We start from the raw sequence: 16,646 nt of genomic DNA, 5'->3' as shown, positions 1-16,646 counted from the left end.
GTTCAGGATGCAAAAATCAGCCACTAAGGTGATGGCCTCTGGGATAAGGAGGGCATGCTGCTAGTGGACTACCTACAAAAGGGTTCCACCATCAATGCAAGGTATTACAATGAACTTTTGGACCAATTGAAGGCAGCTTTGAAGGCCAAAATGCGTAGCAAGCTGTCCAAAGGAATTTTGTTTCTGCAAGACAACACCTCCGCTCACACTGCACAAGCGACTACGGCAAAACTGGCAGAGCTGGGCTTCCAGCTGGTTGACCACCCACCTTATTCACCAGATCTAGCTTCCTTCGACTATCATCTGTTTCTAAAAATAAAGAAACACCTCAAGGGTACCAAATTTCACAGCATTTCTGATCCCATGGCGGCTACGGATGGCTGGTTTGAGGCACAACTGAAATCCTTTTTGATAGGCTTACAGAACTTGGAATACCGATTTAAGAAGTGTGTTGACATCAGTGGAGAGTATGTGGAATAAATGTAAAAAAAAGTTTCATCATCCTCTCATTTCTTTCTAGGTAAAGCCAAAGATTTAGCAGCCCCTCATATACCGGTAACTTGAAACTTTTTTTTATAGTAAAGCTTAAAATAAAAAGTTTAATATGCAATATAATATAGGGAAAAAAAACAATACATTTTCAGGTCCAATGATTAAAGATAAAAACTATAAAAAGGTTGCGTATTCTGCAGCTCAGTATGATTACGGCAATACAAAATCTGAATGGTATTTTTAGTAGTTATAAAAAATAAAAATAAAAAAGTAAAAAAAAAAAAATTGTTTCAGGAGCGTATTCTAGAACATTCCCCACACCATCCCACTACGGTGTAATATTAAAGATTGTCGTTTTTATTGGTACTTGCTTGAGAACCATAAAGATTAGCCATTGGTATTACTTCAGTATAGCCAAGAACGCAATAACCAAAAAGACAATCATAAAAAAGAAAATTCTGCAGTTTTTCAAAATGTACCGTATTTTTCGGACTATAAGACGCACTTTCCCCCCCCAAATGTTGGGGGGAAAGTGGGGGGTGCGTCTTATAGTCTGAATGTAGGGCTGCGGGGAATGAGGGTGCTGCAGTGTATCAGCCTGCCGTAACCACGTGGACCCGCTCGTTTAATATGCACACCCATCATCTCAGCGCTGAAGCCAGCGCTGACAGGTGGGCGGGGTGATGGGCGGGGAATACGCACATATTAAACAGCCTGCCCGCATGATCACCCCTGGCAACTACAGCCTGGAGTGATAATGTGCGGCTGTATTCACTGCCCCCCACGCATCATCATCAGCGCAGGGTGCAGTGAATCAGTATACTGAATCAGTATACTCACCGGCCACGATCCCTGCAGCACCGCGATGTCCTCCTGTCTGTACCAGCGGCGGCTGTGTGGAGACTAGCGGTGCGCACAGCGATGACGTCAGCGCTGTGCGCACGTGTCCACACGCAGCCGGCACAGACAGGAGGACATTGCGGTGCAGCAGGGATCGTGGCCGGCTCCACACTCCAGTGGCGCTGCTGCTAACACAGACTGAGGAGCAGCGATGCTGCAGGGAGTGATGTAAGGCGTGTATGAACGTTTACATTTTTTGTGCCAAAAGGATGAGGGCCGTATACCAGGATGGGGGTATATTATGAGCAGGATGGGGGGTATATAGCAGGATGCAGCCATATGCCAGGATGACGGTATATAGCAGGATGGGGGCTATACCAGGATGAGGGACATATACTGTACATACAAGGCCGGATGATCATTACCAGGCTGGGGTACCTTAGTAGAGAATTTGGGGACATTACCCCCATAACAGTGTCAGCAGCAGATGCTCACCCCATAACAGTGTGTCATGACCACATTTTTTTCTTAAAATGTTATTTTCCTATTTTCCTCCTCTAAAACCAGGGTGCGTCTTAGAGTCCAAAAAAATACGGTAACAAGAAGGCACAAACCGATATAATGCATCTCACAGGAGCTTATAATCCATACACTGTACATCACACAAATCGATCAGTAATGAAATTGATAAGACGTGGACTATGCAACCCATGTAAGTAGGGCCTGTACTGAAGGCTCCCAGTATACTGACTGCTGACAATCTTTCCCCTGCACCCCCCCCCCAGGGACTCTGAGTGAGCTCAGATTCACATTAAAGTGCTCCATTCATAGCCACAATAGTATTTACTGCTGCAAATTTTGCTGATGCAATTCCATTGCAGGAGGTCTGCAGCAGAAGTGCCTTATCAGAACATATCCTTAGGGCATGTTCACTGAATGATTCCCATGCAAATTAGAAATCTGTATCCCCTGCTTATAAAGTGGGCTTCTGCATTCCCATGTACCCCCCCAAAAAAGTCTGTAACAACAAGTGCCATGTATTTGCACAAACTACAAATCCAAGGGTAGGACTGCACCTGTGATTTTAGCATCAAGGACTCAATTCATCAGCTGTGTATTTCTTCATTGACTTCGGCTAGGTTCACATTTCCGTTGTTTTGCATCAGTCGCATGTTGCTTGTGACCGATGCGTTGTACAACAGATAACAAGAATTAGAATTCATTGTCTGACTCCGTTGTAAAACGTGAAAGAGGGAACGATCAACTGATCGCTCACAGAAGGCGGCCGCCGAGAGAGAGCATGCGCAGCGAAATCCTAAGGATTCCGCTGCTCAAAAAACATTACACTCTGCGTTCCTGCCGCCCGGTCAGTCGTTCCACGACTAATCAGTCGGGCGGAGGATGCAACGCAAGAGCATCAGTCACAATCCGCCGCTCATGTAAGTCTATGGGAAACAATGGAATCCACCAAACGGATTGCGTTGTTTATCAGAGTGGCAGATTGTGACTGATGCAAAACGGAAATGTGAACCTAGCCTTGATTGTCACACCAAATTCATCAAATCTGAGCATTCAATTTATGATTTTTTTTTGTAAAACTTATTTTTCAACCTATAACCGTTTGACACGGTTTAGCGCAAAATAATTGGCATACATAAAATCACTCATGAAGTAGGGCCTTAAAAAAAAAAAAAAAAAAAAAGCCAAATTGTGATTCCCCCCCCCCCCCCCAAGTCGCTTTTATGAATCTAAAAAGACATTAGAAATCTACAATGACATAAGAAAAACTTAATATTTCAGAACACTAAATCACAAATAAGTTAAGAAAAATTAAAAATCATTTGATGAATTTGTTACATATATCAGGTATTCACATCAAAACTGGTAGAAAAGCAATGATGCAGGGCTGTGGAGTCGGAGTTCATTTTGGTGGAGTTTGCATAAAATGGACCGACTCAGACTCCTAAAATATATAATAAATTGGGGACAGTAGTGCAATGCAGAATGTGCTGAATATTTTTTCAATATTTGAATTTGGGAAAGTTATGAAATGTCCTATAAATGGCTGTTCTATTCCTGATCTAAGGCTACATTCACACACAGCGTTTGAGGATATGTTTTGCAGCTGCAAAAGCAGATCAGCTTTTTAAAAAACTGCATCACCTAAAAGGTTTTTGAGCTCATAATGTTTTCAATAGCAAAAAGCAGATTAGAAAAACGCCACACAAACTGACATGCTCATTCTTTGTGAGGATCCGTTTTTGATGCCTCCAGTTTGTCCAGTGGAAAAAGTTCTGCAAGATTACAAACTCAAAAAAAGAAAAGGTTCTTGCTATTGTAATGGACAATGCTTCAAACATAAGTTGAATTAAACTGATGAATGAGAGTAATGAACAACAGCTATAAGAAAATTTAGGATTCAGTATGTGTGAGATGGAAGGCCACAGACAGTGCAGATATTACAACAGAAGAACAGCAAAATGATACTTTAGAATTAGATCTTGTTGAAGCTGCTTCAAAACACGTTCATATTCATCACATGCGCTGTGTTGTGCACACGCTGCAGCTGGCAATAAGAATCTGCAACAGGGACATGCTGGAAATTGATTGGAAAAGTGAGGAAATTTGTTATTGCCGCCAGAACCCCTAAAATTGATTACATCTTGAAGAGACGTGCTGGGAAAGGGGCAATTCTCGATCAAGACACTCAATGGGGCAGCATTTATTTAATGATTGAGCGATTGCTTGAACTAACACAGTTTCTTGTAAATACGGCGAACCCTCAGGTAACCCTAAATGAAGATCAATGAACACAGGAGGCTAAATTGAAGGAATTTCTTAATCACCCATTTACTGTGACTAAAAAAAAAATTACAAGCTGAAGATTTAGCTCCTGGCATTTTCATAAGGGAGTGGAAGAACTTGCTATTTTGCCTCTCCCAAAGAGGAGGTTTAAATCGCAGATAGCATTTCTGCTTTAATGAAATGGAGAGAGACAGCTATTGGAAAATAAAATTCTTCTGCAGCTGTTTATGTGCACCCAAGTCATCGTATACTGCTTGATGATCAACAGCTTACTAAAGGAAAAGAAGCTCTGACTGAGGTAGCAGTTAGGGCTGCTTCTCACTTGCGAGTTTCTCGCAGTAGAGCAATGCGAGAAAAACTCGCATTGGAATCGGACACATGTTAGTGAATGATTCAGCTCTCATCTGCGATTTTTTTCTCAGTCCAAATCGGACTGAGAAAAAAAAAAAAAAAAAAAAAAAAAAATCGCAGCATGCTGCTTTTTTGCGGGTTTCTCACACCATTTTTCTCAATGATTTCCTATGGAAGCGTGTTTAAAGAAGGATCACACACGTGCATCAGCGTTCCTATTTGCAAGTGTGGCAGTAACTTTGCTCATTCATTATTCAACAGATGATTGTGACAGCACATTTCCAAAGGTTAAATAAATGACAGATGTGTAATCTTTTAGCTAATTAAGATGTTGCAGGAAACTAGCATCGCAAACGCGACACACACGTGTCGCACACGCGAGCAAAAAGGATCACAGTTGTGTTGCACTCGGTCCTAACGTGAACTAAAATCAGCCGAGTTTTTTTTCAGCCCAGTCGGACCAATTTTTCTCGCATAGATGTGTTTCCAGCCTTAAGAAGAGTGGCTACAGGACTGCCAGGCGCAAGAGGACTTGGGTTCTAAAGTTGTATTGCAATAAATATATTTTAGGTTCTATCTAAATATCTTCAATATTGTAAGTCCATAAGAATTGTGATACGTTGTTTATTTTTCTCTTGTAGATTTAGGCTACGTGCGCACATTGCGTTTACGCAGCGTTTTAAACTGCAGCGTAAATGCATGCGTTCTGCGTCCCCAGCAAAGTCTATGAGAATTTGCCAAATTCCATGCGCACGTTGAGTTTTAAAACGCAGCATTTTGCATGCCAAATTTTTGACAAAAAAAATCGATGCGTTCTAAAAAGAAAACATGTCACTTGTGCGTTTTGGGCGCTTTTCCCACTCTATGGCAGAGTAAGCATCCAGAACGCATGAATTCTGCATCCATTCTGCATTCAAAATACTTCCAAAACTCAGCTTTTTGGCTGCGTTTTGAAATGCACATGCAGTGACAAAACACTGAAGAATATTTGTCACGGCAAAATAAAACGTGTGCACATAGCCTTAGTGCAGAAAAACTGCAGGATGTAGATTCTTTCAGCGTTCTACCACCCCAAATGCATAAGGGTTAAGAAAAAAAAAACCAAACATTTTTTTTCCTGCCAAGTGATGCAGATTTACTGCGGAAGTTTTTGCAACCAAATACTCAGCCCGCTCACAGTCTTCGGGTATATACACACGTTGAGTATTTGTTGCATTAATTTCTGCATCTCTGGGCAGGAAAGACGCGGCACAAAAATTCACGTTTTTCCATTTTTTTTGCCTGCATTATTCATGGTTTTCGATTGTGAAAAAAACACTGCAAAAAATACCTCAAGATTCATAGAGTTTCCTGGTATTAGGATTGGTTTAATATTTTGTGAAAAAAAAACTGCACTTAGGGTATGTGCGCACGTTGCTTTTTACCTGCTTTTTACCTGCTTTTTTGCTGCTTTTTCTTCTGCGCTGTTTAATGCCAAAATGGATGTGTTCTTCTATTCAAGCAAAGTCTATGGGAATTTGGGTTTCTTGTTCACACTATGTTGTTCAAAATGCTGCCTTTTTGAGGCAGAACTTTGGTCAAAAACTCAGCTTTTCAAAGAAGCAACATGTCAATTGTTTTTGCCATTTGGGTTTTGCACTGCAAAGCTGAGTTTTTGACCAAAGTTCTGCCACAAAAAGGCAGCATTTTGAACAACATAGTGTGAACAAGAAACCCAAATTCCCATAGACTTTGCTTGAATAGAAGAACACATCCATTTTGGCATTAAACAGCGCAGAAGAAAAAGCAGCAAAAAAGCAGGTAAAAAGCAGGTAAAAAGCAACATGCGCACATACCCTTAAAGTGAACCTGTCAGGTCCAGTCTTTACCCAGAATCACAAGCAGTTCTGGGTCCATATTGCTAATCCCTGCCTGTCTCTGTATGTAGTAGCATAGATAGTGAGATTATTAAACTCTTAAGCAAAAGTATTTCTTAAAGGGAACCTGTCAGCAGAAATTTTGCCCAAAACCTAAAAGATTCCCCCTCTGCAGCTTCTGGGCTGCATTCTAGAAAGGTCCCTGTTATTATTGTGCCCCATGTGAGACCAAAATAAAGACTTTATAAAGTGGTACCTTTTTGTATTCAGATACTGTAAATGTGACACGGGGGCGAGCTTTCTGGCGTCCGTTATTCTGCCTCCTGGTCCTGTATGCCCCCCATCGCTCCTTTCCATATCTGATGCACCGCCCACTGCTCCAGCCATCCCCACGCATGCCCAGTGCCAGTCTCACGGGACTGAGCAGTGTGACCGCTGGTGACGTGTGCGCAGACAAGCGATTATGGGCGGGGCTGTGATTATCAGCAAGTACCCGCCCATAATCTCGTGAGCGCGCAAACCTCACCAGCGGTCACACTGTGCTCAGGGTAGTGCTAGACTGTATGGGCTGCTTCCAGGGATGACGTCCCTTTTGTCACGTGATAGTATTTTGAACACGCCCCTATCACGTGACAAAAGGGACGTCATCCCTGGAAGCAGCCCATACAGTCTAGCACTACCCTGAGCACAGTGTGACCGCTGGTGAGGTTTGCGCGCTCACGAGATTATGGGCGGGTACTTGCTGATAAATCACAGCCCCGCCCATAATCACTTGTCTGCGCACACGTCACCAGCGGTCACACTGCTCAGTCCCGTGAGACGGGCACTGGGCATGCGTGGGGATGGCTGGAGCAGTGGGCGGTGCATCAGCTATGGAAAGGAGCGATGGGGGCGGCATACAGGACCAGGAGGCAGAATAAGGGACGCCAGAAAGCCCGCCCCCGTGTCACATTTACAGTATCTGAATACAAAAAGGTACCACTTTATAAAGTCTTTATTTTGGTCTCACATGGGGCACAATAATAACAGGGACCTTGCTAGAATGCAGCCCAGGAGCTGCAGAGGGGGAATCTTTTAGGTTTTGGGCAAAATTTCTGCTGACAGGTTCCCTTTAAGATCTCTCAATGATTTGCTAATGAGCCTATGGACTAGACACAAAGGCGTTAGTTTCTGCACGCATTACGCCCTCTTAGCACACCCACAGGGGCGTGCCAACATGCTATTCGATTCCCAGTGTCATTTGTGGTGACGTACATACCTTTGCCCATAGTCACCGCTTCAGATGCCGGGTTTAGGGTCAGTGCGCATGATCAGAATGCCCAGCAATTTTATTGCATTTTTTTGTGCAGTTGTCACAAAACTGCAAAGTCAATAAGAAACCTGAAGTGCTATGCACGCGTTTTGGTTTTTTTTTTCTTTGAAGATTTGGTACAAAAAATAATCTGCAGCATGTCAATTCTTTCAGCGTTCCTGTCTGCGTTTTTCCTGCCAAGAGATGCAAAAATTTCTGAAACCAAATACTCAACGTCTTAATAAATTAGGCACACTGCATGCTGTAACTGCACGAGACAAGTCTATAGCTTACACCACTTCTAGTATAAGCTAAAATACATGTGTCAGGCAGTGCGGAATCACGCCTTCGGCCAAGCTCTGCATAAACTTAACTAGGTGCCGTGGGTGGTGGAGTCACTTTAAAAGGTCATGAATTATGTGCACAAATGGCATGCTCCACAAATTACCGCCAGAAGCAGAGGTCAAGGAGGCAGGTACATTGCTGATGTTTTTTTCAACAGGCTGGAGTATGACACATATATTTAAAAATAAATTAAAAAAAAAATTAAGAAAACAAAGGCCCGCAAGCGGGAACTACTTTAAAGTGAACCTGACAGGTGCAATATGCACTTAGAACCACGAGCAGTCCTGGGTGCATGTTGCTAATCCTTGCCTAACCGTCCCAGCATCTTGTAACATACAGAGAGATCTTTAGAAAAAGTATTTCTAAATATCCTTTTATAATATGCTAATGAGCGCATGAACTTTCATTCCTGTGCTCATTCCGCCCTCTTAGCATGCTATTCAATGCCCACCGACAGCGACATCACCAGCAGTGACGTGTACAGCCATATCCGTTGTCACCGCATGAGACACCGGGACCTGCGCATGATCAGGTCACCACACTTCCAGTCATGTGCACTATCAAGCCAGGTGTACACTTCCCGACTTCATAGGAGGTCTAATGCGCATGACCGGAAGTACCAGTGACTTCTGATCATGTGCAGTGCCTGGCATCTGAGTCTGCAGCAACGGACAAGTACAAGCGTCATCGCTGGTGATGACGCTGGCAGTGGACACCGAATAGCATGTTATCAGCCCCCGTGGGTGTACTACCATGCTAAGAGGGCGGAATGAGCGGAGGAAGCAACGCCTGTGCGACTTGTCCCTGCGCTCATTATCATATCATAAGGGATCTTTAGAAATACTTTTTGTAAAGATCCCTTTATCTATGCTACTATAGGCTGGGACAGTTGGCAGGGAATAGGAATTTTCACCAAGAACTGCTCGTGGTTCTGGGAACATACAGCACCTGAAAGGTTCCCCTTAAATGAACAAAACCAGCATTGCTTACCAGTTGAAGGCCCTGCCACTCCAGTGACGCCTCCCTTGGCCTTTGTTTACTGACATCTACAAAATATCAGGGGTGAAGCCGATATATAACGATTGCTTTAGTTGTGGGTAGAGATAAGCAGACTCATTGAAGTTGGGGTTCTGCTAGACTTGAGAATGCTCAGTTCAGGACCTGGACTTTACCTTAATCCCATTGGGGGAGGATCACTTATTGGGCAGTTAGGCTCTCCACCCGCATGCAGCCAGCCATAAACAGAACATTTCCACCGCCCCTTTTTTTTGTACACAGTACAGCCAATAATGCTGTTTTTACCCTCAGTGGAAGCAATACAGACACTGCAAGTGGCTCGTAGTGGCACGTACTGGGCCAACCACAGAGTACCTGAGCAAGCGATGCTCAATCGAGTGGTTTGCATACGTAAAAGGTCCAAAACTCCAAGAGGTTTTTGTAAAATCTGTGTTCGATACAAACAGCAAAATTCACTGTTCGGCTATGCTCATCTCTACTTGTGGGCCAAGTTCAGATGGCCATATACAGACCCCTGTGGAGTGTCTGTGGATGTACTGACTCAAAGTAAAGCCCCCCCGTCACATTTAACGACTTACCAGTGATCCCGAAAATGATGTGATCTGTGATAAGTCGCTGGGAGGTCGCTGGTGAGATGTGTCACAGTCAGATCTTACCAACGACGCAGTAACGATCAGTGACCTGTATAACGATCTCGGCGGTCGTTGGGACTGTGTTAGAAGGTCGTTGGTAGGTGTCAAACACAGCGATGTGTCCTGCCCAGCAGGAAATCACCTTTGAAAAAAAATGGTCCCAACCATTCAGCAACGACTAGCGATCTCACAGCAGGGGCCTGATCGCTGGTAGGTGTCACACATAGAGATCGTTACTGCGTCACAGAAATGGTGACGCAGCAACGATCTCGTTAGCGATCTCGTTGTGTGTGACGGGGCCTTTACATTCACAGACATTTGTGAGGTTATACGTTCAGATCAGGAGACCTGAGGTAGGTTCGGGCATTCTATTCCATAAACAGACCATCAAACATGGCCATTTAAACCGGACCTAAAGCAGTTGCAGCCTGTGGACTATTTTTCTATGAAACCAGATAATCTCTTTAACAGAGCCATCAATCTGATGCTGTATACAAAGTTCTAATTACAGCTACAAATACATTTCCACATGGGCCCACATTTATTGTGCACAAACATAATCCACCAATGATCTTGTGAAACCCCCTTTAGTGGCAGAAATCCTAAGGAGCACATAGCTTCCTGGTGGGGGTGCTGCACTGATTAGCTGGACCCACAGCATGGTGGTACTACCGGCCAGAACTGTGCTTCTGATGCTGCAATTCTAGCTGCCAGTTTAGAGCAGCGCCTGCATGATATATAGGAAAGAGCTTGTAAGTGCTGACCTTTTTTCCCCCTAAGAGACCAGCTTTCAGCATAACCTAAACAAGCATTAAACAATTTAAAAACTACTCTGTTTTGTAAAGACTTTTTTCTCTCTCCCAAAAACAAACAGTCTACAATTTTACTTATTGATATTGCTGAGTAAAGCCCTGTGCATTTCATGGTGGACATTAAGACCAAGTATTTTAAGTCAGGCTTTCTTGCAACCATCACCACTCCATTGTGGCAGGGTATTCTAGATACACATTCTAGGACAAGGAGAAAGTCCCTTGAGTGTTGTGCATGGTATGGGCACACCTACCATTCAAAACAATGAGAGAAAAAAAAACAAAAAAAAAAAACTGAGGCAGCATAGCAGAGGCGGATACGTCCTACATAATAGTGAACAACGGACTATTTTCTAAAGGCGATGCCCCACAGCAAAGGAATAGCAGAACCAGCGATGAAAAGCGGTAGTTTTGTAGGAATAAACAATATTCCAATAATACTACAAATCGTTTGCTCTGCTGTTACTTATCCATGTGGAGAATAACATCTGCATCAAATCTGATACACCACATTGTGGCATAGGTAACGAGACTCCTTGGAATAACCCAATACTGGTCAAAGGGGGACGAGGGCTGAGCTGGTATCAACTGCGCAATCCATCCAGCACCGGGTTGTAAATTCTAACAATCCAGGCGCACAGTTAATTGTCATATTTACATATATGTATGTGCAGTTGCTCACATATGTGCACTACAGAACCGAACGGAAACACACAGACGGGTGTGCACGCACACCTGACAAACAGGTACACACACAAATGGCAGACAAACATACACACAAAAGACGGGAACACACATACAGACAGGCGCACAAAATCACCTGACAAACACCTACATCCACAAACGGCAGACAGCCAAACATACGCACCAAGGCACACACAAGGGATGGTTACATACACAGACACATGGCAGACAGGCGCACAAACACACACAGTTGACAGACACACGGGTACACATACATACACAAACTGGCGCACGCACACACATGGCAGACATGCGCAGTTGACACATATGCACAAGAGTACAGACACACATCCAAACCCATGGTGGACACGCACATACATCTGCACACCGGTACGCGCACACACACACACACACACACACATCTGCACACCGGTACATGCATGTGCACACACACACACACACATATCTGCACACCGGTACATGCACGCACACACACATACATACATCTGCACACCGGTACATGCACGCACACACACACACACACACACACACATCTGCACACCCGGGTACATGCACACACACACACACACATGCACACACGGGTACATGCACGCACACACATACATACATACATACATACATCTGCACACCGGTACATGCACGCACACACACACACATCTGCACACCCGTACATGCACACACGGGTACATGCACACACACACACACACGGGTACATGTACGCACACACATACATACATACATCTGCACACCGGTACATGCGCACACACACACACACACACACACTCTGCACACCAGTACATGCACACACGGGTACATACACAGTGGACACACACTGCACACCAGTACATGCACACATGAGTACACACGTACACGGTGGACACACACACACATTCGCACAACGCGGTCACTGTCCCTTGCCTACCTGCTGGCTGCGGGAGGACACATTCGGACATGCCTGCCAGCAGTAACTTCTGCCGCCATAATGTGGGCTGCACACAGGAGAAAGTGTCACACAGTAAAGTTATGCGGGCCTCCGCCTGCAGCCGCTCACAGCCCGGCCTCACCGCTCTGCACAGGACATGCTCGGAGTTCCCACCTGCCCGGACACTGACTTCCTCCCGCGGCCTCAGCCCCGGTAACCCGAGCTCTTGAAATACTCACCGTGACTAGCCCCGACCCCAACGGAGCGGACGCCGCCTCCCCCGGGGCAGGGAGTCTCCGGTGCCCGGACGCGCCGTCTCTCCGTTTACCCCTGACAGAAGCTGACGCCACCACCGGTCTCGCAGCTCTGCTGCTACGCAACCCACAGCCAAGTCACGCCCGTCCGTCCTATGACTAATGGCTGACATTACCCAATCATAGGGCAGAATTCTGCAGAGTGGGCGAGGACCAACTAATCTTTAACAAATCAGAAGGCAGTATGGAAAAAGGGGCGGAGAATAAGACCTGGAGGTGTCCTGAGAGAAGGGGGAACCTTTAACTCATTCCTGAGCACGTGACGTAGCAGAACTCCCAGCCAATCAGAGTGTAGTTGCTAGTCAATTGTTTCCATACGTCATCTGCGCGCTCACCCTCAGAGCTCTAATTACGGCTGACGGTAAATTCTGGCCGCCATCTTGTTTCTTTCCATTCATCAGTTGCAGGGAGCTCCAGAATGTTCTGTGTGCCCCTTGTGTGGCCTCCTGGCACAGTGTGGCCAGTGCAGCGCCCAGAATGTATGGCCAGGAGACTGGCAGCAGCTGCTTTGTAGTCCACTCCTGTAGTGTATGTGACATCTGTATCTACATTTTAATATTTCAAGGGACTGTTCACTGAGAGGACATTGACGATATTGGTGGGGGCTATGCTCTCGACGGCCCTGCTGATTTGCTGGTGAGAACACGTGGGGCAATTTCATGAAGACTGACCCCAGACATGGTGGACCATGGGCTGCAGTATTATGAGGCTAATGATGAATATGGCGCACCGTCTGCTGTCAGGGACGACTACGTTCTGGTCACGCCTTGTCCTGCCCCAGCTCCCCACACATTTCTGGCTGGGAGTGGGGTAAAAACGCCAAAAGTTGCCATTTTCTTTCAATGCGTGCAAACAACCGTATCAGCACGGGATGATTGTTCACACCAAGCACGGGATGACTGTTCACACCACGCACGGGATGACTGTTCACACCACGCACGGGATGACTGTTCACACCACGCACGGGATGACTGTTCACACCACGCACGGGATGACTGTTCACACCAAGCACGGGATGACTGTTCACACCACGCCCGGGATGACTGTTCACACCACGCACGGGATGACTGTTCACACCACGCACGGGATGACTGTTGACACCACGCACGGGATGACTGTTGACACCACGCACGGGATGACTGTTCACACCAAGCACGGGATGACTGTTCACACCAAGCACGGGATGACTGTTCACACCACGCACGGGATGACTGTTCACACCAAGCACGGGATGACTGTTCACACCAAGCACGGGATGACTGTTCACACCACGCACGGGATGACTGTTCACACCACGCACGGGATGACTGTTCACACCACGCACGGGATGACTGTTCACACCAAGCACGGGATGACTGTTCACACCACGCCCGGGATGACTGTTCACACCACGCCCGGGATGACTGTTCACACCACGCCCGGGATGACTGTTCACACCACGCACGGGATGACTGTTCACACCAAGCACGGGATGACTGTTCACACCAAGCACGGGATGACTGTTCACACCAAGCACGGGATGACTGTTCACACCAAGCACGGGATGACTGTTCACACCACGCACGGGATGACTGTTCACACCACGCCCGGGATGACTGTTCACACCAAGCACGGGATGACTGTTCACACCACGCACGGGATGACTGTTCACACCACGCACGGGATGACTGTTCACACCACGCACGGGATGACTGTTCACACCACGCACGGGATGACTGTTCACACCACGCACGGGATGACTGTTCACACCACGCACGGGATGACTGTTCACACCAAGCACAGGCGCTCGTGCATTATAGCGGGGCTGATCATTTAAAGAGAACCAACCGGCAGGTTTTTGCTCTATAAACTAGAGTCAGTGCCATCTTGGCGCTAGGAGGCTGATTAAAATGTTCCCTTTAGTTGAGAAATCCGAAATACAGAGCAATCTTTGTCCAAACTTTCCAAAATGAGGTACTTTGTGCACAGGCTTGACCATTGGGGCAGGATTTTGTGGGTCAGGTCTCCCCTGGCTGCCTGTCTCCGCTTTCTTTAAATTTCACCCCTCCGCCACCACCATTATCACAATGGCAGACACGTGGAAGACATTGTCCTCAATAAAATGGCGCTGGAGGGTGCGGTGTGCACATGTGCTGACTCCAGTGCAATTTTATTGAGTTTGACAAAAATGTCACAATAGTACTGCGCACGCGCCGGCCATAGTGATAATAGCAGCAGAAGAGGGGCGAAATTTAAATAATAGGGAGGCAGCCAGGGGAGGAATATATAAAGAAGACCCCACTCACGGAGTGCCGCCCTGATGCTCCAGTCTGTGCACAAATTACGTCATTTTGGACAAAGATTGCTCTGTAATAAAGCCTCGGGTTTCTTAACTAAAGGTATCATTTTAATCCGCATTCTAGTGCCATTATGGCACCGCCTATAGTTATAGGGAAAAAACACGCAGGTCCCTGGCGCATCTACCCGCCTGCTGTGCCCTGGAGACAGGTCTGTCCTTGCATGGAATATTTCAGAATCAAACATACTGGCGGAAATCATACCGCCTATGGTTCAGGCAGCATGTATCAGCTGTCAAGTTCAGTTTAACCCCTTGGTGACTGCCAAATTTTTTCGAATCTGAGATGTGTCACTTTATGATGCAATAATTCTGGAATGTTTCAACATATCCTAGTGATTTTGACAATGCTTTTATTTTTGCAAAAAAAAAAATATACATGGTGAATTTAGGTCAATATGCTTTCTGTTTATAAAAAAATAAGACATTTGAGAAATATTTAAATAAATATTATCCATTTTTTAAGTTTGAATGTTTATACTTTTAATCCAGATAGTCTAACCACACCCTTCTCATTCACCTTGTTCGCCCCCTCAAAAATAAATACTCCTATACTCCCTACCGTTACTACCGTTCCAGCGGTGTCTGAAACTGCATTCCCGGGGCCACGTGACATTGTTATGACATGCGAGCCCCGCAATCAATCAAGGCCCGGCGTCTGTCTCCCTACCTTCAGACATTAACGCAGGATGTTGGTGTAGGGCTGACTCCCTGCTCAAACATCCGAATGCGGGGAGAAGGAAGCCGGCACTGATTGGTCTCTGGTAGAGATGAGCAAACCTGAGGTTCGGTTTTCGAACCGAACACCAAATTTTAAAATCAAGGCTCGGGTTCTTGGATCGGATGCTGTACGTTTGAGCAACGCTCTGCTCAGGGACGCTTGGTGCTCAGGCCTGTGCAGTGTTTGTACGGCACACAATGAGGGCAAAAACAGCATGCTCAGATGTAGTGTGCAACTGAAACGCCCACGCCGGGGCTTGCAGGGCTCGCACGGTCACCGGGCCGGTGGTATTCGGGGTCAGGCTGTGAGTGACCCGACCCGGCTTCCGTGACACCCCGGCGGGTTTCAATAAAAGGAAAGTCCGACCGTCAGTCCGGTGTTACAAGGGGGACGGAAGGAGGGTAACTGGGTCCCTGGGGGGGGGGCTTGCCATCGCTCTCCCGCAGGAAACGGGACGGGGACGGGGGGTGCTTGCAGCGCCACCCGTGGTTTGCGGCCAGGTGTTCAGCCGCCGCTGCGCGGTCTCTCTCCGGGGCAGGTGTTACGGGCAGCCGGATGGAATCGCTCCCCACGGGTGGAGCGGGGGAGCCCCGGGAGGTTAATGAGACCCAGGGCAACAGTCCTCAGGGACACCGGGGGCACAGTGCGGCGGCATTACTCACAGCAGTCACGGTGTGCGGTTCCAGTTGTTCTTTATTTAAAGTCCGTTTCACATCGCACCCGGGTGCTGGTCCTTGCCGCCTGTAGCCTTTGGTCGGTCCCAGGTAGGTAGAGGGAAGGGGTGTCCGGTGAGGTGTTCTGGGGGTCTCTCCCTTTCGGTGCGTTAGTGCCGTCCCCGTGGCATAGAGCATCTTGGAAACTCGCCGCCTCTCTGTCTCTCTCATCCCCGGTAGCGTACAACACCAACCGCCACCGGGTACAACTTTCTCCAGGGAACCCCAGTCCTCAGCTCCATTTACCTCCTCTAGGTGTTATCAGCCCTGGTCTCGTGGCATCTCCTCAACAGGAGCTGTTCTCTGGACGTCTGCACTCCCTTGCAGCCCCTGACGTTCTGCCTAAAACGTCTTTGTGCTCTGCACTAAACTCACTCCTTCAGGCCCCCCTCCCCTTGGTTGTGATGGGGACCTGCCTGTGTCCAGCCACCTGCTCATTAAGGAGACAGGATGAGTCATGGACTCAGAACAAACTTCATGCTGCAAATGCTGTTAACT

The 16,646-nt window shown here is 46.7% G+C and overlaps 1 protein-coding gene across 1 annotated transcript in view; it reads right to left on the bottom strand.

Annotated features, from left to right (window-relative positions):
• The window catches only part of RNF41 (ring finger protein 41), a 112,823-nt gene extending 100,365 nt beyond the window's left edge, over positions 1 to 12,458 (bottom strand). The window contains exon 1 of the mRNA XM_075336973.1: positions 12,305 to 12,458. The gene's annotated coding sequence lies outside the window, so the exon portion shown is untranslated. The remainder of the gene's footprint in view (positions 1 to 12,304) is intronic.
• Positions 12,459 to 16,646: the final 4,188 nt, after the last annotated feature.

Source organism: Anomaloglossus baeobatrachus, chromosome 2 (assembly GCF_048569485.1).
Source record: "Anomaloglossus baeobatrachus isolate aAnoBae1 chromosome 2, aAnoBae1.hap1, whole genome shotgun sequence".
Taxonomy (NCBI): domain Eukaryota; kingdom Metazoa; phylum Chordata; class Amphibia; order Anura; family Aromobatidae; genus Anomaloglossus; species Anomaloglossus baeobatrachus.
This window is presented reverse-complemented; position numbering and strand designations above follow the sequence as displayed.